Source organism: Saccopteryx bilineata, chromosome 3 (genome assembly GCF_036850765.1).
Source record: "Saccopteryx bilineata isolate mSacBil1 chromosome 3, mSacBil1_pri_phased_curated, whole genome shotgun sequence".
Lineage (NCBI taxonomy): Eukaryota > Metazoa > Chordata > Mammalia > Chiroptera > Emballonuridae > Saccopteryx > Saccopteryx bilineata.
Window position 1 is genome coordinate 219,295,136 of NC_089492.1, and position 27,196 is coordinate 219,322,331.

At 36.1% G+C, this 27,196-nt stretch overlaps 1 pseudogene; it reads left to right on the top strand.

Moving 5' to 3' along the window:
- The first annotated feature begins 18,698 nt into the window (after window positions 1-18,698).
- On the top strand, window positions 18,699-18,775 carry LOC136332568 (small nucleolar RNA U3; annotated as a pseudogene).
- The last annotated feature ends 8,421 nt before the right edge of the window (window positions 18,776-27,196 follow it).

The following is a 27,196-nucleotide window of genomic DNA, read 5'->3' on the forward strand; positions in this document are numbered from 1 at the left end:
GCATTCCAGTTTTCATGGTGGGCCAATTGCAGCACTCTTCCGTTGCTCCACTACCACCCACCATGAAAGCTGGAATGCCCACTAATGGGAAGGAGGGACCCGATTGACCAGCACTGCAAAAGTGGGCGTTTTTTAAAAAAAGGTTTTCCATTAGGATTATAGGCCAATGAAAAGGATAGGCATAGATATTTACAGTGCAATATAAAAAGTCAAAATTGGGATATACACAAAGTGTTATGGAAGCACTAAGAAACTCTTCTTAGGGAAGTCACAGAGGAGTTGATAAGATTTAGTGAAACAAATTAGAATAAGAGCCACTTACTTTAAATATGGTACTTAAGAAAGAGGAAAAGTTATAGAGGCTCCAAAGATCTGAGTTTGTACGTGGACTGTACTGGGAGATCTAATTGAATTTATATTTGAAATGGAATGCAGGGGGCCAGATTCCAACATTTGGACTTCATCACATAGGCAAAAGCAAGACAGAAGAAACTAATCATCAACAGTAGCTTTAAATTTTTGTCCAGAATGAGTCTAGGTCAAGAACCCTGTCTGCCTTGTTCATTGTCACATTCCCTTTAGAAAAAAGTGTGTCTGGCACATGTTAAGCATGTAATATGTGACTGACTGAATGAAATTCAACTTTAATTATAGACCATTATCTAAAGACAAAATATTATACTGTGTATGAGAGAGCAGCTTGCATATCTGATGATATGCTTCAGTGCTCAGATAGATACACTGAAAAGAACCAATACCTTTGATTTTAAAATAATTCTTATACATTTAACTATATTCACAGTCCACCTCATATCAGAATAAATTATTTTTTACATATGTGAATGAATAAAAAGCTTAAAAAATTTATTATACTACATATTACTATGGCTTTATAAAGAGCTTTTAAGTATTGATTAATGCTTCGATCTTTCCAAGAATTAGTTACATACAATACTGCCATTGCACAGGTAATTAGGAACAAAGTAATGAAGATTTGGGGACTCATAATTAATAAAAATAATATTTCATGTATGAGGTTGTTGATTCTCTCTTTTGGCTCTGGAATCTCTAATAATTAGAAAAGCAATGTGATTATCTTTATTTTGCATATCTGTTTTACTGCTTTTTTTTTTTTAACTTATTTATTTTTTTACAGAGACAGAGAGTGAGTCAGAGAGGGATAGACAGGGACAGACAGACAGGAACCAAGAGAGATGAGAAGCATCAATCATTAGTTTTTCATTGCGTTGCAACACCTTAGTTGTTCATTGATTGCTTTCTCATATGTGCCTTAACCACGGGCCTTCAGCAGACTGAGTAACCCCTGCTAGACCCAGCAACCTTGGGTTCAAGCTGGTGGGCTTTTTGCTCAAACCAGACGAGCCTGCGCTCAAGCTGGCGACCTCAGGGTCTCGAACCTGGGTCCTCTGCATCCCAGTCCGACGCTTTATCCACTGCGCCACCGCCTGGTCAGGCTGTTTTACTGCTTTTATGAGAAAGATTAAATAACAGATAAAAATAAATTTATATCAGATTTATTTAGGCAATCAAGCTTTTAACTAATGTATGTGAATCAGTCTGCTTCATGGATTGTACAGTAAGATAATCAGTCCTTCAAAATGAGGTTTATAGTAGAAATTAAAAACTGTCTAAAACTTTAACTGATTGGGAAAGCTAATATTTTGGGTTGAATGTATTCTTTTTTATAACCAAATTTCTTAAAAAATCAATGCTGAATATATGTTCATTTTAATCAGATTTATTTAAATATTACATCACAGAGATATCATTCCTTGAACCATCTTGTACAAGTGTAAATAAATCTAGTGTCTTAATATAGTTTCACATGTTTTTATGAAGTAGGGAGTAATGGGAAAGAGCAGGGGTGGCATAAAAGAAATGAAATGGCCTACAATGAGGACCAGTTTGTTTATTTTAATTAGGTGGTAGGGAGAGTTATTTTATTTTAAATTTAACAAGGGCTAGGAGGTTATTTTGACATTTATCCTTCCCCCACTCCCCAGATCATTAGTTTTCACTCTCCTTTTCAAAACCACACAGATTTATAGTCCATAAATTATATTTTCTTTCATTTATTGTAAAGTGCTCTTTTTAATCTTAAAGAGAAAAGTAAGGTGATATGTATTTTAAATAAAATAAAAATTGGTCTTTAGGCTAACTTGCAGGTTAGTAATTCAGGAGACTATAAAAAATTATATAGCTGTGGTTTATATGAGCAAATCAATCCACTTCCTGAGTAGATATGCAACTATTAAAACTATAGCTCAGTGTATTAAATAATGTTTGGAAAAGGCCCCCTGATTATTTGCAAACCACTTTTAGATTTAAACTTAATATGTTGAACCCAATAGAGGTGATCACCATAAACTCATCTCATCTATCAAATAGACAAAACACAAGAGGATTTTGGTACTGTAAGAATGAGGATTTGGGAACCGGCTGTCAAAGATGATAAAGACTAAAGCAGATTTGGAGAAATTTTAATATGTCTTAATTTAAAATTTGAAGTCATTAGTGAAGTGCTAATGTCACTGATAGGCTATAAAAAATAGAGAGAGGTGGTTCTGAATACTTTGTATGGCTTTTTATAGGTCATTTCTGACAGAAGCTTGTTTGTTCTACATTTTTCTGTGTGTGGTACTACTAATTTGCAAATAGTAGAATACATGGTATTTTGCCAATGTTTTGACTTTTTAAGATTCTAATTAAAATAATTAATTAAAAAGGAGTTTAATATCTCAAGCACATCTGCAACAGAGAGTTGAGTTATTGCCATATGAGAATATATACAGTAACTAAAAGTAATAGAAATTCTCAGGTAAGAAATTTTTACTAAATTCCAATGAATACTGATTATATTAGATGCAGAGGTAAGATGTAATAAGGCATGATAGTTTTTCATATTAATATATGCTGCAGCTATGTAAATCCACAGATATATGCTTTAAAATGCTGTGTTCATTCAAATTATTTAAATCACAGAATCTTAGAGCTAGGAATCACCACCAGGGATCAGCTAATCTAGTAAGTATTCTGGATGTCTTAAGGGACAGGTAGTTACCAGTTTTTTTTCTTCTATTTTTTCTGCAATGAAGACTCAAGAAATCATTTCGTTCATTGCTTTATCATTATTTGGCTACAAGTAACTTATTATTTCCAAGTCACATTTACCTTAAGTTTGTTAACCAGTTTAAAACATGAATATATGTACTTTTAATAATGTGTCTCAATGGAAGTATTTTAAAAAGACAGAATGAGATCACTCAAATGAAGAAAAGAAAAACAAAAATGTTTTCCCCTAAACTCTGGTTAAATAGATTTCTTAATTTGTACAAGTTAGATTTAGATATGTCAATAAAAATTTCATGTATGGCCAAAGGGAATAGAAAAATGTAACCTAATAGTATGTGCTTTTTAAAAACAATATCCTAGTCACTTAGATAAACTAATTCATTTCATGCTTAGAAACCTCAAGGAAAAAGATACTGTTATTATACTTTATGCTAGTGAAGAAATTGTAGCACAGAGATCTTAATTGCTTAAACCATCACATTTGTAAGCCATAGAACCAAGTTTTTAACTCAGCCCCTTTGAGTTCTGAGCTCTTGTTTTGACCACCATAATCTCTCACCTGCAGCACACAATCTCAAGGGGGCTGTACAGAAATCAATTAGGTCATCCCTATTAAGTCTACAGAGAAGAGCCTCTTTTATAATAAATACTGCATAAATATTAATTTATAAGATTGTAACAATAATGTGATGATTAGAATTTATGATTTCTTATAAATACCATTTTTAGATAGTGTGACATAAACCAACATATCTCAAGAGTACATATTTACTTACATTTGGCAGTAATTTTTTCTTCTATTATTGTCTGAAACTTGCATTTTTTAATGCATCCACACATTTATAGAACATCTGTATTATGTGTAACAGATGCACACAGAAAATGCTTTGCCTTAGAGAAGTTTTTATTTTACTTGAGAAGTCAGAATATTCTACTTGCATAAAAGACCAGGTACTTTAAAATCAAGACAAAACAATTGCAAATTAATTTAGTGCCAACTGCACATATGTAATGATAATTCGCATTTATATTGCTCACCTGGCAGCACAAACATAGAGCTTATATTTGCATGATGTTATAGTCTTCAACATACATTCACATTCATAATCTCATTTGATCTCTACCAACCATCTTTAGCTACTTAAATATCTTCTGAGCTGCAAATACAGTGGTCCCTCGTCTGTTGCAGGGGTTAGGTTCCAGAACCTCACAGGACAGGCGAAAATCTGCGAAGTAGCAACCATATATTTATTTTATTATTTATATATATTTTAAGGCTTTATAAACCTTCCCCACGCTCTTATAAACCTTTCCCACACTGTTATTAACCTTTCCCACACTCTTATAAACACTTCCTATGCTTACTTTACCATAAAAATAATTAAAATAATAAATATATAAAAATACCTATATACCACAAAATCCTGTGAGATAGCAAGAAAATCTGTGATACAGAATTAGATATATCCAATTTAAAAATCCATGATACAGTGAGACCGCAAAAAGTGAGCCATGATATGGTGAGGGACGACTGTATACTATTCACAAACATTAGGGGATATTTCAAAATAAATATGAAGTGACAAAAAAAGAAGCATTTTTTTTGTATTAAACAAGTGCATCAGAAAAGCAAACGACAAGTCAAAGAAAGTTGTTTGATTATGCAAATGATATGCAAAACCAACTATTATTTCATTGGTGAAAATGCTCTCTACAAAAGGCTGAAAGTACTGGAGTATCTGCATGTTCCCCTAATTTTTGTGAGCAGTGTATATTTTCAATGGCTTTTAGACATCTCTACTTGTACATTCTACTTGTACATTCCATATATTACTTATTTCCAACCTTTCCAAAATTAGGAAGTTTACTTTGTTGTTGAAATTCAGCACCTTTTCCTCTATTTCCTTTCTCCTTAACTGCAAAATAATGTGTACTTTATAAGGCACTATCTTATAATACCTTAAAAAATCTATACCTGTTTTCCATTTTTGGGAAGACAGATAATATGTTTAATTTATCTCTGTATCCTAACACCTAGTGTAGTGCCTAGCTCATGGTAGATACTCGATAAATATTTTGAAAAAAAAAACATCTTAATTTTATAGAAGAAACTGAGGCTGAGGAAAATTGACTGGTGTGTTGAAACAAAGTGATTTGAAAGTGTAGGCAGAGAAAGGGGAAACAAAGAAAGCAGAATATCAGTTTTAATATGAACTTGCTTCTGAAACACGCAAAAGTCAACATGTAATATATTGTAAAAAAGAAAGTACACAGATGTTCTAAATTAAATTACAATGGACTGAAGAATGGGGAAAAAAAGACAGAGCAATTAGCCTTTTAGTAGCTGGGGGCCAGCTGACCAAAGATTGCTCACATTCCGAAAATATATGTTAGAGCTTCAAATCAATACCTAGACATCTACTAGTCAACCACTAGATGCATGAACTTTTAGGACTGTTGCTTGTAACCAATCAAACGTAGCAAATATTTCTTAATCACAGACGAGGTTTCTATCATAGAACTACTCACTTTAATTTATCCTGTCCCCTCCTTAAATGTAGCCAACATAAATTCTTTCAAAACAACTTACATTTTTCTTTCCCAAAACATAATATATAAAAATGTTCCTTAACTGCTAGATGGCCTTTTCGACCTAGTGCTACTGCTGGTGGTTTAAACTCGGGCCCCAGGACTTGGTCCTCTATGGCTTAATGAACCTTTTCTTTTACAAAGGATTTCAGCAACAGAAATATTTTTTTTTTGGTTTAACACTATTGCTGCCACACTTCTTTCTGTTTTGCCAAGATGCCCGTCAGAGAGCAATGCCAGTCCTGCTCAAACTCCGTGCAGTAATTACCTACCAAACTGGTGTGTTCAAGACTTTAGCGCAGCAATTTTCAATCTTTTGCATGTCATGGCACATGTAAACTAATTACTACAATATTGCAGCACACCATAAATATATTATTTGGTCAATATGACAAAAAAATAGGGATAATTTTGATTCATTCACACCAGATGGCTATTGTTGTGTTGGCTGCTGTCACTTTTTTTTTTTTTTATAATCTAAGGCAGGGGTAGTCAACCTTTTTATACCTACTGCCCACTTTTGTATCTCTGTTAGTAGTAAAATTTTCTAACTGCCCACCGGTTCCACAGTAATGGTGATTTATAAAGTAGGGAAGTAACTTTACTTTATAAAATTTATAAAGCAGAGTTACAGCAAGTTAAAGCATATAATAATAATTACATACCAAGTACTTTATGTTGGATTTTCGCTAAGTTTGGCAGAATAAATCTTTATAAAACAACTTACTATAGTTAAATATACTTTTTACTTATACTTTGGTTGCTCCGCAACCACCCACCATGAAAGCTGGAACGCCCACTAGTGGGCGGTAGGGACCAGGTTGACTACCACTGATCTAAGGAAAAAGAGGTCAGTGCCCTTGACTAAATAGTCAGATATTGCATATTTTAAAAATTCTTGTGACATACTGGTTGAAGTCACTGCTTTAGAGAAAAGAGAATGACCAATTTTTTAATACTTTTAAGATCTCTGTTTTAAATAGAAACAGAGTTAATCAAGTAACTTATCTTTAAATATTTATACTCGCCTCTAGTTTAAAGCACCATGTTAGATTATAGATTACAAACACCACAGAAGATTAGGAAAATAAGATTTACTTTGGCATTGACCCTCCAAATTCTATAGAGAAATGTCAAATTCCTGTTTTGTTAAAGGCAGTGCAGGGTATTTTTTTCCTGGAAGTCTTTGCTGAGCTTTACTCCCAAATGGGAAAGTGAACTACAATTAAGAGTTGCTATAACCAGGTTTAATTCCTCACTAGAGGATTTTTTCTTTTAATTTCACCTCAAGAAGGGGATCTATTAATACTTCCCTAATGAAATAGATTTCATCCTGCCTGGGGATGTATATAAAACAGAAGCCCTAACAAAAGATGTATAAAACTTTTCTTAGTGCTGTTCATACTTTGATGGTGGAAGATACATTTCGATGTAATAAATTTTTTCTTAACCAAAAGCAAATCTGGTATCTTGTTTTAGTGTTCCAAGTATTTGGCTGTTTTAAGACCCCATAGACTCCCCAGGAAAACTCACAAAATATTTCTAAATAACTTGGCTTCAGGCCCATAATCTTCAAATGAGCTTTTTGGAACGGTTATATCAGATGATATATATATATATATAACTTTGGAATTCAAAAATATTAGCTTGAATAAGCCATTTTTAATATTTCTGGAGTTCTCGTGAAGATGGCTGTCTCCTATTTTTCAAGGTTTCTTCTAGCTCTGACTTCCTGCCTCTGCTGAAATTCTGTAATTATCGATTACCAAATCAAAAAAAATGTCCTGACATTTTCTCATTTATTTTGGCCTGAACAATGATTATGATCACATAATTTCTTCCCAAAGTAGTATCCACACAAGAAATGCGTATATCTTGCACACAAAGGCTTGAGGTGATTGAATTTATAGAATAGTGTTACATAGCATCAGAGTGAATACTGAACATTAGGTATTCTCTTTCCCTAAGCTCTTTAGTGTTGCCTCTGGACATCACTGCCTTTCTGCTTCTCAGAACCTATTTCTGTTGGTTAATTTTATGTGTGAACTTGGCTAGGTCATGGTGCCCAGTTGTTTGGTCAAGCAGATGTAGGTGGGAAAATATTTTTAAAATAATGATTAATATTTAAAAATAGTTGACTTTATGTAAAGAAGATTACCCTTTATAATGGGGGTAAGTCTTGTTTAATAAGTTGACAGATTAAGAGCAATAACTAAGGTTTCCCGAAAAGAAGAAATTCTGTTACAATACTGTAACATAGAATTCCCACCTGAGTTCCTAGCCTCCTGGCCTGCCCTATTGGTTTCAGACTCAAAACTGCAACTCTCGCTCTTACCTGAATTTCCAAGCCTACAGATTTTGAACTTGATAGCATTATAATCATGTGAGTTAATTCCTTAAAATAGATCTCTCTTCATGTATATACATATTTGCTGTTTGTTCTGGTTTTCTGTTAAACTCTAAACAATATATCATCTTTTACAACTCTTTCCCATAATTCATTTTTTTATTTTTCATTGTAGAATAAAATGGTTTTCTAATTTCTACTATGCTCTTTGACTACTCTTTTTAAAAAATTTTAATTACAGTTGATATCACAATATTATTAGTTACCAACATACAACATAGTGTTTAGACATTTATATACTGTGACTTGAATAGCCCTTCCCATTTGATGACCATAACTTTATTCTATCTATGAGTCTATATATCTATGAGATTGCACATTATAAAACTCATTGTTTTGTGCTTGACAAGGAACAATTAGCTACAGGACTCATGCCATTTAGTGACATAGAATAATAACTGCCAGAGACTTTGATATTTCACCCGTCTCTCTGTGCCTCACCAGACCCTGTGAGCTCAGAGGAAGCTCTATAGTTTGTTCACTTCTGATATAAATTATACCACCTGCCTCAAAAAGTAAATATATTAACAAAATTTAAATATTTTTACTTCTACTGTATATCCAAATAGCTTCCTATAAAATACTTTCATAAAGCAACTAAGCCCAGTATCTTCTCCTGCTCTAGTCCTGATTTCTGATTTCTCCCTTCTTCAAGAACAAGATTTGGGCCCTGGCCGGTTGGCTCAGTGGTAGAGTGTCGGCCTGGCGTGCAGAAGTCCTGGGTTCGATTCCCAGCCAGGGCACACAGGAGAAGCGCCCATCTGCTTCTCCTTGCTCTCTGTCTCTCTCTTTCCCTCCCGCAGCCGAGGCTCCACTGGAGCAAAGATGGCCCGGGCGCTGGGAATGGCTCCTCGGCCTCTGCCCCAGGTGCTAGAGTGGCTCTGGTCGCAACAGAGCTACGGTCCGGAGGGGCAGAGCATCGCCCCCTGGTGGGCAGAGCGTCACCCCCTGGTGGGCGTGCTGGGTGGATCCAGGTCGGGCGCATGCAGGAGTCTGTCTGACTGTCTCTCCCCGTTTCTGGCTTCAGAAAAATACAGAAAAAAAAATTAAAAAAAAAAAGAACAAGATTTGTTATGACTTACAAAAGGTTAATATTCATAGTGAAAAAAGCATAGCTGAATCTATTTTCATCTGGAATACTGGACTATACTTTTTTTTTGGTCTTTCTCTGGCTTTGGTATTAGAATAATGCTGGCCTTAGAAAAGTCATATGGAAGTGTTTCTTTCTCTTCAGGTTTTCGGAAGAGTTTAAGGATTGTTGTGAACGTTTTTTTTTATTTTTTTTTTAATATTTGGTACTCCTGAGCTTTTCTCTTTTAGGGGATTTGATTACTATATAATATCTTTACTAGTTATATGACTGTTTCAGATTTTCTCTTTTTTCATAATTCAGTTTTAGTAGGTTGTAAGTTTCCAGGATTTATCTACTTCTTCCAGATAATCTTAAATTATTGGAGTATAATTGTTCATAAATAGTAGTCTCTAATTATCATTTTTATTATGTGGTACCAGTAGTAATATCACTTCTTTTATTTTTAATTTTAGTTGTGTCTTTTCTCTCTTTCTTAGTTAACATAGTTAAAATTGTCAATTTTGTATATTTGTTCAAAAATCAGTCTTATTTTCATTGTTCTTTATACCCTCTATTTTGCTTATTTCTGCTCTAAGCTTTATTATTATTTTTTTCTTTATTTGATTTACTTTGTTCTTTTCTCCTCCTTGTTTCTAGGGGCATAAGTAAAGGAAGGGAGCTAATTTGAGAACTTTTATATTTTTTCATATAAGCATTTATTTCCATAAATTTCTCACTTAGAACTACTTTTGTGGCATCTCACAATTTTTTGTATGTTCTATTTATTTCCTTTTGTCACCATAGTTTTCAATTCCACTTCTAATTTCTTCACTGACCCTTGGTTGTTCAAAGGTTGTTAAATTTCCACATATTTGTGCATTTTATATTGTTATTGTTTATTTATTTTTTTTTATTTTTCTGAAGCTGGAAACAGAGAGAGACAGTCAGACAGACTCCCACATGTGCGGGACCGGGATCCACCTGGCACGCCCACCAGGGGGCGACGCTCTGCCCCTCCAGGGCGTCGCTCTGTTGCAACCAGAGCCACTCTAGCGCCTGGGGCAGAGGCCGAAGAGCCATCCACAGCGCCTGGGCCATCTTTGCTCCAATGGAGCCTCGCTGCGGGAGGAGAAGAGAGAGACAGAGAGGAAGGAGAGGGGGAGGGGTGGAGAAGCAGATGGGCGCTTCTCCTCTGTGCCCTGGCCGGGAATTGAACCCGGGACTTCTGCACGCCAGGCCGACACTCTACCACTGAGCCAACCGGCCAAGGCCTATATTGTTATTGTTTTTACATTCATTCCATTGTTGTGAAAAACATACTTAATATAATTTCAGTCTTCTTAAAATGTTTAAGAATTTTTTTGTGACCTAACATACTCTATCCTCAAGAATATTTGTTTGCACTAGAAAACAGAGTCTATTTTGCTGCTTTTGGGTTAAATGTTCTAAATATATCTGTTATATTTATTTTCCATAGTGTTTTCCAGGTTGACTGGTTTTTATTTATTTATTTATGTATTTATTTATTTATTTTTATTTATTCATTTTAAAGAGGAGAGGGAGAGACAGACAGAGAGAGAGACAGAGAGAGAGACAGAGAGAGAGAAGGGGGGGAGGAGCTGGAAGCATCAACTCCCATATGTGCCTTGACCAGGCAAGCCCAGGGTTTTGAACCAGTGACCTCAGCATTTCCAGGTCGATGCTTTATCCACTGCGCCACCACAGGTCAGGCCGGTTGACTGGTTTTTAGTTAATTTTATGATAGTTATTCTAAAAATTGAATGTGGAGTGTTGAAGTTTCCTACTATAATTGTATTTCTGTATATTTTTTATTTAGTTCTATCAATACAGATTTATATATCTTATATTTAGGTATTCTGATATATATATCTGTATACATAACATATATAAATATATGTGTAGTTACGATTGTAGAAAGTATATATATATAGTTGGATCCTGTTTTTTTTTTTTAATTATTATTATTTTTAATCCATAGAGCCACTCTATGCCATGTCAGGGATGAATTTAATCCATTTACAATTAAAATAATTACAGATAGAGAAGGATTTACCATTTCCATTTTATTATTTTCTCTTTCTTAGAAATTCTTTTGTTTTCTTTCTGTTGCTGTCTTCTTTTGTGTTTCATTGACCTTCTAAGTGATTTGATTCCTTTTTATTTTATTTTATTTTATTTTTTGTGTAACTTCTATATGCATAAATTTTGTGGTTACTCATGTGGCTTACATAAAATATAGATATAATATTCTATTATATGCTGATAGCAATTTTATTTCAGTCACATACAAAAACTCTATTATTTTAGTTCCCCCCACACACATGTGTTTGATATTACAATTTACATCTATTAATATTTGTATTTGTTAACATATTTGTAAAGTTATAGTTGTTTTTCATGCTTTGTCTTTAAAACTTTATACTTAGATTATAAGTGATTTATAGACCACCATATGTTAATACAGTATTCTGTATTTGTCCAAGTGAGGTTTACACTTTCACATGTTATCTTGTAGCTATTGTACATACATTTATTTTGATTTAAAAAATTCTCTTTCACATTTCTTTTAAGGCAGGTTTCCTGGTAAAGAACTATCTGAGCTTTTGTTTGGGAGAGAATTTCAAAAAATTCTCTTTCGCATTTCTTTTAAGGCAGGTTTCCTGGTAAAGAACCATCTGAACTTTTGTTTGGGAGAGTCTTTATCTTTGGGATCATTTCTAAAGGATAGCTTTGCTGGGTATAGCAATCTTGTTTGGCAGTTTTATTTTATTTATTTTTAAGTTATTTTCCTATATCATCCAACTCCTGTATGGCCTGCAAGGTTGCTAAAAAATCTTATCATTTCATGAAGATCCCCTTTTTGTGACAAATTACTTTCCTCTTGCTCTTTTCAGCATTATTATTTTTTGGCAGGGGGACAAAGTGATCATAATATATTTTGTGTGGATTCTTTGACTTCCTTTTATTTGTAATCCTTTGGGCTTTCTACATATGGTCTCAAATTCCTTCTCCTGATTTGGAGACTCTTCAGCTATTTTTTAAAAAATAAACTTTGTATGCCTTTCTCTTTCCTTTATTCTTCTTGAACTCTATAATATGTTATTATTCATTTTGTGGTGTTTCATAAGACTCTTAAACTTACTTTTACTTTTTTATTCTTTTGAAATTTTTACTCTATGAATAATTTCAAATGAACTGTTTCCATGTGTGCTGATTTTCTTTTTGCTTTATCTAGTTTGTTGTTGAACCCCTCTATTAATTTCTCTTTAGTTCAATTATTGTATTTTTTACATCCAGTATTTCTGTTTGGTTCTTTTAAAAATTGTTTCAATCTTTGTTCAATTTCTTACTTTATTTATCTTTGGTCTCCTGAGCTCATTGAGCAATTTTTCATATTGGTTATTTTGAATTTTCTGGTAGTTAATTCATATATTAATTTTATTAGGACTATTTTCTAGATTTTATCTTGTTTATTTGCATGTTTGGATTATATTTCTCTGTTTCTTTATTCTTTTATTTTCCATGCCTCTCTGTGTTGGTATCTACAAATTAGGGGAAAAATCTGCCACCAGTTCTCCACTAAAGAGCAAGTATCAGAGAAAAAGTCATTTGACCAACATTTGAGTATCACATGTACATTACTCAGAATATGGTAAAATGTGGTAATGAATAGTAGATTCTATAAACTCCCAAACATTGAATAGTTTAGTGAGGAAAGGCTGACATAAATAAATAATTACTCTATGCTTTGAAAAATGTTAAAGTGTTAGCTGGGTACTATTGGAGAACAGAGGGTGGGCACTTAATCAAGAATATGTGGTTAATAGGGGATTTGAGGTCATTTATGAGCTGTGCATTGACGAAAATTTGAGATATTGTGTGTGATACAGTAGGAATATTTTAAATTGTGGTAGGATCTCATGGGAAAGTTTAGAGGTGTGAAACTTATGGAAAATAAAAATTGATAAATAAGAAAGTGAGTAGTTAAAAGATAAGAAAGTAGAGACCTTAGAGAGCCTTTGATGCCATACTAAGGAGTTTGTACTTTTCTTAAGGACTGTAGAGATTTATCAAATTGACTAAATAAGATTCAACTTTATAAAGATCACACTGATTACTGAGTTGGGCATAGTTTGGATGGTGGAAAGATTGCAGAAAAAGAGATTGGTTTATAGGTATTTTCAGTAACTCAGGCAAGAAATTACAGGGCCTGCTTCAATAAGTTGTGGTGAGATTGAGCAGGAAATGGATTTTGGGTATATTGCATTCAAAGCATATACATATAGAAGATTAGGAAGAAGAAAGAGACACAAAGTGTTTCAACAAGGCCATAGGATAATTGAAATACTATATTGTCCAACTTAAGCTTTACATTTATCTTTCACATAAGAAAATTAGCTCTCTTTATTATTCTTCATCCATAGGCATGACAAAACATAACTTGTTTTCTTATTGTCTAAATAGGGTGACCTGAAATTTATATATATTACATATATGTGTCTGTGTAAAAAAATAAAAAGTATATATATATATATATATATATATATATATATATATATATCAGCATATATATATATAATTGTGGTTGATTTGGGGCTGGGAGTTACAAATTAGAATATAGATTCATTCTAATGTGCAATCATAATAGCATATAATTTCTAGAAATATAAAGCAAATACACAATTTGGATATTTGGAAACCAAACAGATATACCCAACAAAAAATAGCGAACACTATTTTGCTGATTCTCTGTTGAGCAGACTCAATGCAATGAATAAGAAAATGGAAGTAAAGAGTTAGATTCCATTTCCAGCTTTGCTAAAGTTTGTCTAATGTTAAGCAGGTAACATTAATTTCTAGAACAGTTTTTCTGTCCTTAAGTAATAAGATTAGGCTAGATGGTTTTTAAAACTAATTTCTGCATTATAAGTTTCTTTAAGAGTTTCTTGAATAAATGGATTTATAGGTGCCACTGCCAGCCTATGTACTGGAAGAGGGGAAAATATTTTGGCAATAATGTGTATGAGAATCAACATTACATGTCATTATATCACAAATATTATAAATATAATTATATACAATATGAACATAATTTAAATAAGGAATAGGGTTTTCATAGTTGAACCTGAGCTCCACAACTACCTTTTAGTATACGTTGATCTGTCTGTCCATTCTTTAGCATTCATTTAGAGGAATTTTACTAGGTAATTCAAAGAATTCAAGTATAAAAATAATTGCTTTATTGACTTTAAACAATAACAGACACAAGTACACAAGGCATATATAAATTAAAACATATGTCAAGTGATAACAAAATGTGGATAAGAAATGTACTCATTAAACAGTATAAATAGTAATACTATGTATAACCATCTTGCATAATTTTGTGAGAAAATAAAAAAATATATAATTACTTAAAGAATACTATATTTAGGTAATTATATTAGTTTTCAAATTCTGAAATCTAGATTTTACATCCATGAGCATAGGCATAGGATAAAATTTGATGGAAATACATGTGCAATGACTATAAGACATTTGTCCTCATAATTCACCTTAAATAAGAAAACAATAATTAGATACTCAAACTTATATAACTGGTTGTATGACAGTGGAATTTTAATTAAGAAAGTTGAAATTTGGTCCTAGTTCAATCACTTTCTAGTTTAGATAACCTTAGAGAAATCACTTCATCTTTTTGGGCCTTATTCCCACCTGTAAATAAAAATAACAATATCTAAGGTCCTGCCAGTTGGCTCAGTGGTAGAGCGTATGCCTGGTGTGCAAGATTCCCGGGTTCTATCCCCAGCCAGGACACACAAAAGAAGCGCTCATCTGCTTCTCCACCCCTCTCCCTCTCCTTCCTCTGTCTCTCTCTTCCCCTCCCTCAGCCAAGGCTCCACTGGAGTAAAGTTGGCCTGGGCGCTGAGGATGGCTCCATGGTCTCTGCCTCAGGTGCTAGAATGGCTCTGGTTGCAACAGAGGAACGCCCCAGATGGGCAGAGCATCGCCCCCTGGTGGGCATGCCGGGTGGATCCCGGTCGGGCATATGCGGGAGTCTGTCTGACTGCCCACCCATTTCCAACTTCAGGAAAATACAAAAAAAATAAACAAACAAACAAAAATATCTACTTTTAGTCTGTTGTAAAAATTTAATATATAATTTACAAAGAAATTCTGTCTTAAACAAGACTCTTAATTAAAATTATCAGAAAATCTGATCAAATTGGCTTAAAATCAAAATAAAATTTATAATTTCCAAAAACTGGAAAGGATAACTGACACACTCAAGTTCTATCTATACAATCAGAAATTTAATTTAATATCATTCTTTTCTATTTCAAAGAGTTTTTTAAATTAATTGATTGATTTTAGAGAGAGACAAAGGAGAGAGACAGAAACAGCAATCTGTTTCTGTATGTGCTCTGACCAGGGATGGAACCAGCAGCTTCTGCACATTAGGACAGCGCTTTAACCCGTTGAGTATCAAGGCAGGGCTTTATGTTGTTCTTTTAAATTTTTTCTTGTTTTCTGTTTCTATATTAGTCTTCCTCTATGAAATGACAAAAGGAAGATATTCGCAATCACCACTGAGCATTTGTTTAGCTAACAATACTAATTAAAATAAAATGCTATTTTCCCCAATAGTTTGAGCAGTTTCTTGAAACTAACTTGCTTGTCTGGGTGAGGGTGTGAGGTGCCAGTTACTGTCTCATTAGTTGGTTAGACAGATAAACTCGTGCTCAGAATGAGTGGAGGGGTCTGTTGGTAATAACAATGCAATTTTTTAAACTTCTGACTACAGACAGTGTGTTTAATCAAAGACTTCAACTCATATGCTTTGAAACCCATTAGTGAATTTGCACCAAGGCTATCCCTCTGATAGGCTGCCTCGAATCAGTGACATAGTGTGGTGGGGCTACCAAGAGAAACCCATTCCTAAGAGGAAATGCCTTCCATGTTGGTTGAGAGTGCCTCAGGGACTCCACCACAGCTCTGTTGAATCTGCCACTGCTTAGCTTACTATGACACATGTATTCATCCTCGCACATTTAATTCTGTTTTGGCATCTACTTTTCAGAGTACCCAGATTTATATTGATGGTTGAAAGATGGAAAAAATAAAGTAAGGCTCCATTTCATGTTAAGGTGATATATGTTCTGGGGATGCAGAAACAATAGATGGTATTGCCTACAAGAATATGTATTAGCCCTGGCCGGTTGGCTCAGGGGTAGAGCGTCAGCCTGGCGTGCGGGAGACCCGGGTTCGATTCCCGGCCAGGGCACATAGGAGAAGCGCCCATTTGCTTCTCTACCCCCACCCCCTCTTTCCTCTCTGTCTCTCTCTTCCCCTCCCGCAGCCAAGGCTCCATTGGAGCAAAGATGGCCCGGGCGCTGGGGATGGCTCCTTGGCCTCTGCCCCAGGCGCTAGAGTGGCTCTGGTCGCAGCAGAGTGACGCCCCCGGAGGGGAAGAGCATCGCCCCCTGGTGGACAGAGCATTGCCCCTGGTGGGCGTGCTGGGTGGATCCCGGTCGGGCGCATGCGGGAGTCTGTCTGACTGTCTCTCCCCGTTTCCAGCTTCGGAAAAAAAAAAAAAAAAAAGAATATGTATTAGTCTATAAACAAGCCAATGTTAGGAATTTTTTTTTGAGAATTATACTCTATATATTTATATGAGTAACACACTTTAAAGTTATAATCAACAGTTTATTCCAGAATTCCAACAGAATGATTGTAAAAAGTACTTAAAAAATATCTTTGGTATGTCCTTGAAGAATAACTATCACCATTCCATCTCTGAATGTGTTTTTAAAATCTTGAAAATATTGTCAATGATCTTTGAGTACAGTGGTTTTCAGACCAGAGGGTACATGAGAACTGAGAATTTTTCTGAGTGCAGACCATATTTAGATTTACTGGTTGAAATTTCTCAGAGAAAGTCTAGCCATGTATATTTTGAATTTTTTTCCCATGCAATTCCAATACATAATTTTGGCTAAGATCTCATGGTCAAATCAACATCCTTATGTTCTAAATGAAAAACTAGGAACTCAAGAATTTTAAAGGAACTTTTCCAAGGGCACGTCTATAAAGTAATTACATTAAAAGTAAAAATCAGTTAAATCTTGACTCTGAATTTTGTTGCAGTGACAATGAACTATTTAGAGACGGGATGAAATGCTCTGAGGGAATAAGGGGAGGCAACAGTCCCAGTTAGGAAATCCAAGGACTGAAGCCCTGTCCCCAGCCTTACTCAGATATTTATTAGCCAGTACAAATAACTCAAGAAAGTAGACAGAAGAAGTTTTTAGGGGTGAAATAAAGTGCAAGGAACACACTAACTCCTATTCTCTGTTCTGAGAGCCTAAACATTTTCTGTTTCTAAATCCTACCCTGCTGTTTTGTTGTTTCCAGCATACACTGTTTTCTCTACAGGGTAGAAGAGATCTGGACTCTCATTGTCTCAAGGCTTTCGCCCTAGGGCTCCTCACTGTCTAATTGTTAGCCTAACTCTGCACATCTTCACAGTATACTCCTACATCGTTTATTGTTTTTTTCTCTTCTAATTATTAAACAGGCCTTAATTCATGCCTCATCTTATGCTCTCCTCCTACTTACTCTCTTGCCTCCTGAATCACTAATCTGCTTTCATGTTGCACTATCTGTAAATCTCCCTCTCTTTAGGGCTTTTGCAGAAGCTGTTTTGTACTATGTGAAACACACTTTATTCCCTTCTTTTTTTTACAAAATGCATAAATAAACTTCATATTATGGGCTGTCTTAGACTTCTGCTAATTTTGTATTGATGGAAAAGTTTGTTCTGACTAGACAATTTCTTAATGAGTAAAAGTACTGCAGAAAAACATTTGTCTTACTTCCTAGAGCCAATAACACATTTCTCTCCCTCCTTAGGAAATCAGATCTAGATTACAGATCAAATGCTTATCTATCTGAGGACATATTTCAAGATCTTAAAATAAGAACAAACTATACGTCCTTAGCTATTAGGTATATATGCATGTCTAAATTTTGTTGTTTTACATTAATTACTTTTTTCATTTTCTTTATTTCTTTTTCTTTTCTTCTTCTCAAAGACAATGATGGAATGACTGGCCTATATCAGTGTTACTCAAAGGATGGTCTTTGAACAGTATCAGCACAACCAGGAGCACCTCTAAAAATGCAGTTTCATGTCCCATTCCTGACTTTCTAAGCCAGAATCTTAGGGCTAGAAGCTAAAAATCTGTTTAGTCACCTCTGAGATGATGCTTATGCACACCAAAGTTGGTAAATCACTGGTCTGTCAAAGATGAATATTTGTGAAATGCAATAAAACGATTTCATTCAATAGTACTTCAGTAGGAAAGGGAGTGACTTGAGTGGCACTTCAGCTCAACTCAGGTGACATTATTTTAAAGGAAGAATGAGAAAAAATTAGAGAAGTGAAAAATTACAAAAACTGAGAAGGGGATTCGTCAATCTGATTAGGTAACTTGGGTTTGTTAATTGAGAATTAAGACTATACTTTCAGGGATCATTTCTATAGTTTGTTAATTGAGAATTATCTTTAGAATGGAGGTAATTTTGCAAATTAGATCAAAGAGCCCAACAAAGTTAGGCCCTTACCCTTCTATGTAACTGAGGTAAGAAAACAAACTTTATTTTCCTGGAAGTTTGCATTCTATAAAGATGGCTCCTAGGTTCCTGTGAAGACAGTTTTGGGTGATAAAAGATTTACCTCTTAAAGGGGCAGAGAAAGCATTTTTTTTTGGTATTTTTCTGAAGTTAGAAACAGGGAGACAGTCAGACAGACTCCCACATGTGCCCGACCAGGATCCACCTGGCATGCCCACCAGGGGGCGATGCTCTGCCCCTCTGGGGCGTGGCTCTGTTGCAACCAGAGCCATTCTAGTGCCTGAGGCAGAGGCCATGGAGCCATCCTCAGCACCCGGGCCAACTTTTCTCCACTGGAGCCTCGGCTGCAGGAGGGGAAGAGAGAGAGAGGAAGGAGGGGGGGGGAGTGGAGAAGCAGATGGGCGCTTCTTCTGTGTGCCCTGGCCGGGAATTGAACCCGGGAATCCTGCATGCCAGGCCAACACTCTACCACTGAGCCAACCGGCCAGGGCAAGAAAGCATTTTTGATTGCTAACTTTCTAAAAGAACTTCTCTAAGAGGAGATTTAGGAGCCCATTGTTAGTTTTTGGCTGGAGCAAATAAAAAGTTCCTTTGGCAATGTTGAATTGTCTCAGATATTTTAAAAGGGACTTGGTTTATTCTAGAGACACAGCTCTGAGCTGATAGAAAACATGCTAGTGTGTGTGCTAGTCTCAGAGTGAGGTAGACACTGTTCAGGATTTTCTGTATTTATAGACCAGGTTGAAACCCAGTTGAAAGGAGGGTTTTGAGGAGCCTGAGTAGAGTTTGATAAAAGAGAAGGACGTTTTTTATTTTACTGGCTTGTGGATTCATATAACTTATATAGCTAAAGATGCCAGCCTTTAATAGGAGATAGAACAACTTAATAAATTTCTACCTAAAATGTCTGAAATTGGTTTGGTATACTTTCTCTTTTCATTTTGGAATTGTCTTCTTGTCTTTTCTCTGCATACAGTTTCTTTACTTACTATCTTGACTTTTAAAGGACCCTATCTTACTGGCCTTTTCAACAGGCTTTTTTGTATGTACCTTTTTTCTTCACCAATCTAAAATACTATCTTTTTTTAAAATGTTTTTCTTTGATGTATGATCAAAAAATTTTAATAATAAGTTATCATTGAGGCTGATTTTTCCTAAGGTGTGGAGTGAGATGTTAATGATAATAAATATTATAATTAAAAACAAAAAAAATTTCTAATGCAGCATGTAAAAAAGTTTTGAGAAAATGAAATCATTAGCAAAGTGGTCAGATTAAAAATGTATTTAAAAAATTAAGGTGAGTCTGACCAGGCAGTTGCACAGTGGACAGCGTAATACTGGGATGCAGAGGACCCAAGTTTGAAACCTCAAGGTTGCCGGCTTGAGTGCAGGTTCATCTGGTTTGAGCAAGTCTCACCAGCTTGAGCTCAAAGTCAATGGCTTGAGCAAGAGCTCACTCGGTCTGCTGTAGCCCCCCAGTCAGGGCACATATGAGAAAGCAATCTGTGAACAACTAAAGTGCTGTAAAAAGAATTGATGCTTTTCGTCTCTCTCCCTTTGTCTGTCCGCCCTTATCTGTCCCTCTCTCTGTCTCTCTCTGTCTGTCACACACACACACAAAAGAAAAAATATTAAGGTGAAACAATAAAGAAGGCTCTGGATACTTCTAAAAACTGAATTAATGAATTAGATCAGCTCAATAATTCTCTCAGAACTCAGGGAAAATGATAAATATAAAATGGAAATAACAATAAATTGTAATCAAAGGCACAAAAGACAATTCAGGAATCTCAAGAATATATCATGAGATTTATAGGAAACAATAGTATATATAGAAGAAAAATATTAATACATGTAATAAGAAATATTAATATAACAAAAAGAAATATGAAGTAAAGTAATAACAAAAATAACTGAGTTTGCATCATTTAAAACATTCATGAGAAAAAAGTAAAAAAACATATAGTAAGTATATCCTGGTAAAATTTTTAAATTTTAAATTAAAAATATCCAATATTGCTGGGAGTTAGAGGGAGGTAGAATAGAATATATAGGAAAATAAATGGTGATGGGGAACAAACAAAATGGTGTACAGAGCTGTGTTATAGAATTGGGGTCCTGTAACCTGTATAGTAATGTTAACCAGTGTCACTAAATAAATTCAATTTTAAAAAACCCTAATAAACAGCCAACATGAAAGATAATCAAAAACATAATTTACTTTTGAAAACAGACATTTAGGCAATTCCAAGATGATGATGGAGAAGGTAAACATTCCAACTGCCACCTCCCAGGACCAATTGGATTACAACTTAATTTAAGAACAATCATCTTGAGAAACCAACCTTGCACTAAATGAAGGGAAGTCTATAACCAAGGATCACAGAGGAAGCCACAGTGAGACTGGTGGGAAAGGCTGAGACATGGATAGGGCTTCCGTGCTTTCAGGATTGAGTGGTGGAGGGTCCAGAGAGGCTCTCACTGCAAGGAGGTACCCAAGAGTTGTGGGTTCTAAGCCATAGGCCCAACACTACAGCCTAGAGCCCCAGAGCTTAGAAGAGGTGCTCACATAGCATTTGGCAGTGAAAAAAGCCAAGGTTTCTGTTTGTGAGAAAGAAACAGGAGCTCTCTGAGATGCAGGCTCTATTTTAAAGAGCCAGTGAATAAAATCTCATTCAGGGCCACTTACCTAGGCCTCCAGTGGAGGGAGGGCTGAGAGGACAAAAGTTACGTGAGGAGAGTGTGAAGTTGGAGACTCAGAGAGAGACACTGTGGGGGAGGGCCATTAGACCCCTGTGCTGAGTCATTCTCCAATACCACAGTTGTCAGCTTTCTGGGGTGGAGCCGTCCCCTCCATATGCCATCAGCCTGGAGGAAAGCCAGTGCCCTGCCCTTGGGAATCCCTTTGTCCCACTCCATGAAGACTGTGTTTTTCTAAGAAGCCACTACTGCCTCATGGGAAACTCAGTAAAAACTGTTTGGAGTATGGGCAGACCACATCTTTGGGTCTCAGAGACCACATCCACCAGACTCCTGGGGCCACACCCTACTGAAGTCTGTGAAAAAAGTTAACAGACTAACTCCTGTGGCTGAGCCACACCCTCCACCCTTCCTAATCCCTGAATTGTCCAAGCTCTAGACTCTACCAGACAGAAGCTACAGGAGGTGCAACTCAGGGAACCTTGGCTTTTTTCTGACTTTCCCCTAGGCCCAATGTGGGTAAAAGCCAGCCAAGATGTGTGGCTTGGTATTTCCATGTGCACCTGGGCCCAGCAGAGGCAGCCACAAACTCTAGATTGTTTGTAGCTCCAAGAAGGATGCTGAGGGCAAGTCATGGGCAGTGTCTCCCACTGGTATGCACCAGGTTCCTGCCAGAGAGGCCCAGGGCTGGCACATACAGTGACCAGCTGTGAAGAGTTTTGGCTCAGGACCTAACAACCCTTGCCTTGCTAGTTGTGTATTATAAGGAAGGGTTCCTCACACTTGACCCAGATGAGGTGAATTCCATTCTCAGTGATCAGCTCTGACACAGTGGTTCATGTGCATTGGATAGGGTGGAACTTCACAGTCATCCAGCCTGGCTGCTGGAATATTCTGCCCTGCTAGGCTAGATTCCACAGGAGAAGGGAGAGAGGTTTGGAGCATGGGCATTTAAAGGGTAGTTCCCTGTGAGCCTATTGCTGGGTCTGGTCTAGCCACTTTCTATGGGGGGGATGGCACAGTCAGCCCCAGGAGAGGACTCTCAGTTTTCCTTCCTAAGATTAAGGAGTCACCAGCTAAAAGAACTTCCACAGAGGGGACTAATGGCCCCACTCAATCTGAACCTGCTTCTCACCTTGCTGGGGAGAAATAAAATTTGAATATCTAGCAGTAGCTGAGTCATTAGGATCTAGAGTGTGGGCCACTTTCCCCCTATTGAGCTCCTGACCAAGAGATCCCTGAAGTAGAGAGTTCCACTAATGTTGTATTCCCAACCTCAGCTGCCCTAACCCACCAAGCTTGTAACCTGTAGAGGGGTTGGTTGGGTGAGGCCAGTGTGAGCCCACTGTTTTCTATAGAAGAATCTGTGGGTAAACCAGGCAGCTGCAAGAGGAGGTAGAGCAGCAGAAAAGTGGAAGCAAATATAATGGAACTTGGGGCTTTTATGGAGTAGCTGTCATCTCTAAGCAGGAGGAAGTTGATTCTTATAGACAGATTGGCCCCTCCCACACTATTGAGGCACAGAAACACAGACAAAAACAGCAAACAGTGCAGTAGCCCCAGACAGGTCGCCCACTGCAGGTTACAAACAACAGCTGACACCAATCCAAGAAGACCTAGAACCAAAACAACCAGTAGTGGGGGGCAAACAACACCAATCTTGTACTCAGCTAACTACACAAGCAACATGCACAAAGAAGGAGTCCAGCAGGCACCAGACACTGTAGAGAATAAATATACCCAACAGGACAGACACTGAACAGTGTCTAATACACATTAATCAAGGTTGACCTTTAAAACCAGCCAGCCTGAAAGGATAACTGCACCCATGAAAGGTCCAACTGCACTTAATACTCACAACAGGAAGGAAAATACTACTTTCAGAAGCATTCCTAGAGCAAGAAAATCAGGTGGCCTGGAGGTCAGTACCACCAAGCCCATCTTCTTCATAAAGACACCACAAAAACGTCAAAGTCATACAGCTCTACCTAATGCAAAACAAAATTGGCAGACAGAGAAATGCAACCCAAATGAATCAACAAGAGAAATCCCTAGAAAAGGAAATAAGTAAAATGGAAATAACCAAACTACCAGACTCAGAGTTTAAAATACAATAGTCCTTCTTTTATCATGGCAGTTAGGTTCCAGAACCCACTGAGATAGGTGAAAATCTGCAAAGTAGCAACCTTATATTTATTTTATTATATATATATATTTAAGGCTTTATAAACCCTCCTCACACTCTTATAAACCTTTCTCACACTGTTATTTACCCTTCCCACACTGTTATTGACCTTTCCCACACTAATTTTGCTTATTTTACCACAAAAATAATTAAAATAACAAATATATAAAAAATACCTATATACCACAAAATCCTGCAATATAGAAAAAAATATGCAATAAAAAATTAGATATATACAATTAAAAAATCCATGATGCAGTGAGAGCATGAAAAGTGAACCGTGATAAAACTGTAATAATTTTTAAGATGTCCAAGGATCTTAGAGCAAGAATGGATGGTCATAACAAGTACCTAAATAAAGAGATAACAAGCATCAAAAAAGACATTGAAATCATAAAAAAGAACCAGTCAGAAATGACAAATACAATATCAGAAATGAAGACTACACTAGAAGGAATCAACAGCAGGCTGTATGAATCAGAAGACTGAATCAGCAATTTAGAGGACAAGATAAACAAAAGCACAGTAGCAGAGAAGCAAAATAAAAATGGGCTAAAAAAGACTGAGGATACACTAACAGACCTCTATTACAACATGAAGAGAAAAACAATGTCCACATCATAAGGTTTCCTGAAGAAGAAGAGAATTAACAAGAAATAGAGAACCTCTTTGAAGAAATCATAGCTGAAAATTTCCTAAAATTAATGAAGAAAAGAGTCACACAAGTTCAGGAAGCACAGAGAGTTCCATTAAAGAGAAACCCAAGGAGGCCTACTGTAAGATATATCATAATTAAAATGCAAAAGTTAAGAGAACACTAAAAGCTGCAAGAGAAAAGCAGTTGATTACTTACAGAGGAGCCCTCATAAGGATGACATCTGACTTCTCAACAGAAACACTTGAGGCCAGAAGGGATTGGCAAGAAATATTCAAAGTGATGCAAAATAAGAACCTACAACCAAGACTTCTTTATCCAGCAAGGCCATCATTTAAAACTGAAGGACTAAAAAAGAACCCCAGAAACAAACTTACTCAAGGAATTCATTACAATCAAACCAATACTGCAAAAAATGTTTAGACCTGTTGTAAAAAGAGCAAAGGAAAATAAAATCAGAGAAAGAGGACGTAAGGATCATCTTTCTTTTCCTGTATGTTGTGTGGTGGGAAATTTTTTATTGTGACTGTTGAAACGTTTCCCTTCTTCTTGTAAAACAAGCCCAAGTAAATTTAATTAGTTGGAGAATAAAGATTTTGAAGAAATTAAAATTATATTAATTCAATGTTTTAAAAACATTGTTTCTATTACGTTAAATTGTCCTAAATGTAATTAAAACTATTCTTTCAAATTCATTTTAACATCCCCATAAGTAAAATAGATATAAAGTGTTTTTTATTAATAAGTTCAAAGAGGACACCATGTTATCTTGACATGTGGTGAAAGAGCATATGATAACACTCAGCACATGATATATATATTTTAATCAACAGCCATTCTCTTCTGGTAAAATGAAATAAACACTCTCCTCAAATCAGAATAAAAAATGCCCACCTGGCATAAGAACAACTCAATTGTAATCGTGCTCACCAAGGCAGCTGGATAAGAAAATTTAAAAGGAGTTAAATATATTAAAACAGAGGTGGTGATATATTTATTATTTATAATCTAATTAAATTATTAATTAGATTTCAATCTGAGAAAACACATAGAAATCAATTGAAAGTGGTTGTTAGTGAGATAATTCAGTAAGTTATCTAGTTAAAAATCAAATATGTGAAATCACTAGTTATTATCATAGAGACAGTTACTACTAGCTATAACTTATAATAGAAAAATAGATCACTTTCTCTAGAAACTACAGTTATTTTATTTAAAAAAATCTTTTTTTTTTGTATTTTTCTGAAGCTGGAAACGGGAAGGCAGTCAGACAGACTCCCGCATGCACCCGACCAGGATCCACCTGGCACGCCCACCAGGGGGCGATGCTCTGCCCATCTGGGGCGTTGCTCTGTTGCAACCAAAGCCACTCTAGTGCCTGAGGCAAAGGCCATAGAGCCATCCCCAGCGCCCAGACCATCTTTGCTCCAATGGAGCCTCAGCTGTGGGAGGGGAAGAGAGAGACAGAGAGGAAGGAGAGGGGGAGGGGTGGAGAAGCAGATGGGCGCCTCTCCTGTGTGCTCTGGCCGGGAATCGAACCCGGGACTTCCACACACCAGGCTGATGCTCTACCACTGAGCCAACCAGCCAGGGCAAAACTACAGTTATTTTAAACCATGATTCACTTTAATTATAAATATAAGACTATATGATGAAACTCTTAAAATTTGCAGACATAAAAGGAAGTCTTGAGCAAATAAGGATATCGCTAGATATCTTTATATACCAAGGCAGTTCTAGTAGAGTTAAAATATTCCAAGAGATAAAAATTGAAAATAGAGGATGAGAAGCTAACCTTTGTTAGGACAAATCAAGAAGAGAATACTGGCCCTGGCTGGTTTGCTCAGTGGTAGAGTGTCGGCCTGGCGTGCAGAAGTCCCGGGTTCGATTCCTGGCCAGGGCACACAGGAGAAGTGCCCATCTGCTTCTCCACCCCTCCCCCTTTCCTTCCTCTCTGTCTCTCTCTTCCCCTTCCACAGCGAGGCTCCATTGGAGCAAAGATGGTCCAGGCGTTGGGGATGGCTCCTTGGCCTCTGTCTCAGGCGCTGTAGTGGCTCTGGTCGCAACAGAGCGACGCCCCGGACAGGCATAGCATCGCCCCCTGGTGAGCGTGCCGAGTGGATCCTGGTCGGGTGCATGCGGGAGTCTGTCTGACTGTCTCTCCCCGTTTCCAGCTTCAGAAAAATACAAAAAAAAAAAAAAAAAAAAAGAAAGAAAGAAAGAAGAGAATATACTTCTTAAAGGAAGTAATACTTGAATTGAAACTTGAAAAATAAGAGTTTTCTATGTATAATGGATAGAAATAGGTGTTATCAGAAGGAAGAAACAGTGTGTAAATGGCAATATTACCCTAAAGAACACTTAATGTTTAGGGAGTAATCATTAGTTGAGTATGGTTGAAACAAAATAGTTGGAGGGAAAATGTAAGAACTTAGCATTTTGTTATTACCTTTTTGGGGGTTGGAAAGAATATGCAAATGCAAATGATGTGTCATGTGAGTATAATATTGTTTATTTATTTCAAGTTTTTGGTTAATTCCTAGATATTAATTATTAAATGGTAAGTAAATAGCATATTGTGAAATTTTCTGAAGAGATCCAATTTTAAGCATATTTTGTAGATTACCTCTATTAGGTACAACTAACCTGTTATTAAAACCTACATCTTTTTTGTTACAGCCTTTGTAATTTGTTTTACAATAAGTAATGTTCAAGTTAAGGTACATCTTTTATTTATTTATTTATTTTTGACAGAAACAGAAAGAGAGTCAGAGAGGACAGATAGGGCCAGATAGACAGGAAAGGAGAGAGATGAGAAGCACCAATTCTTCACTGTGG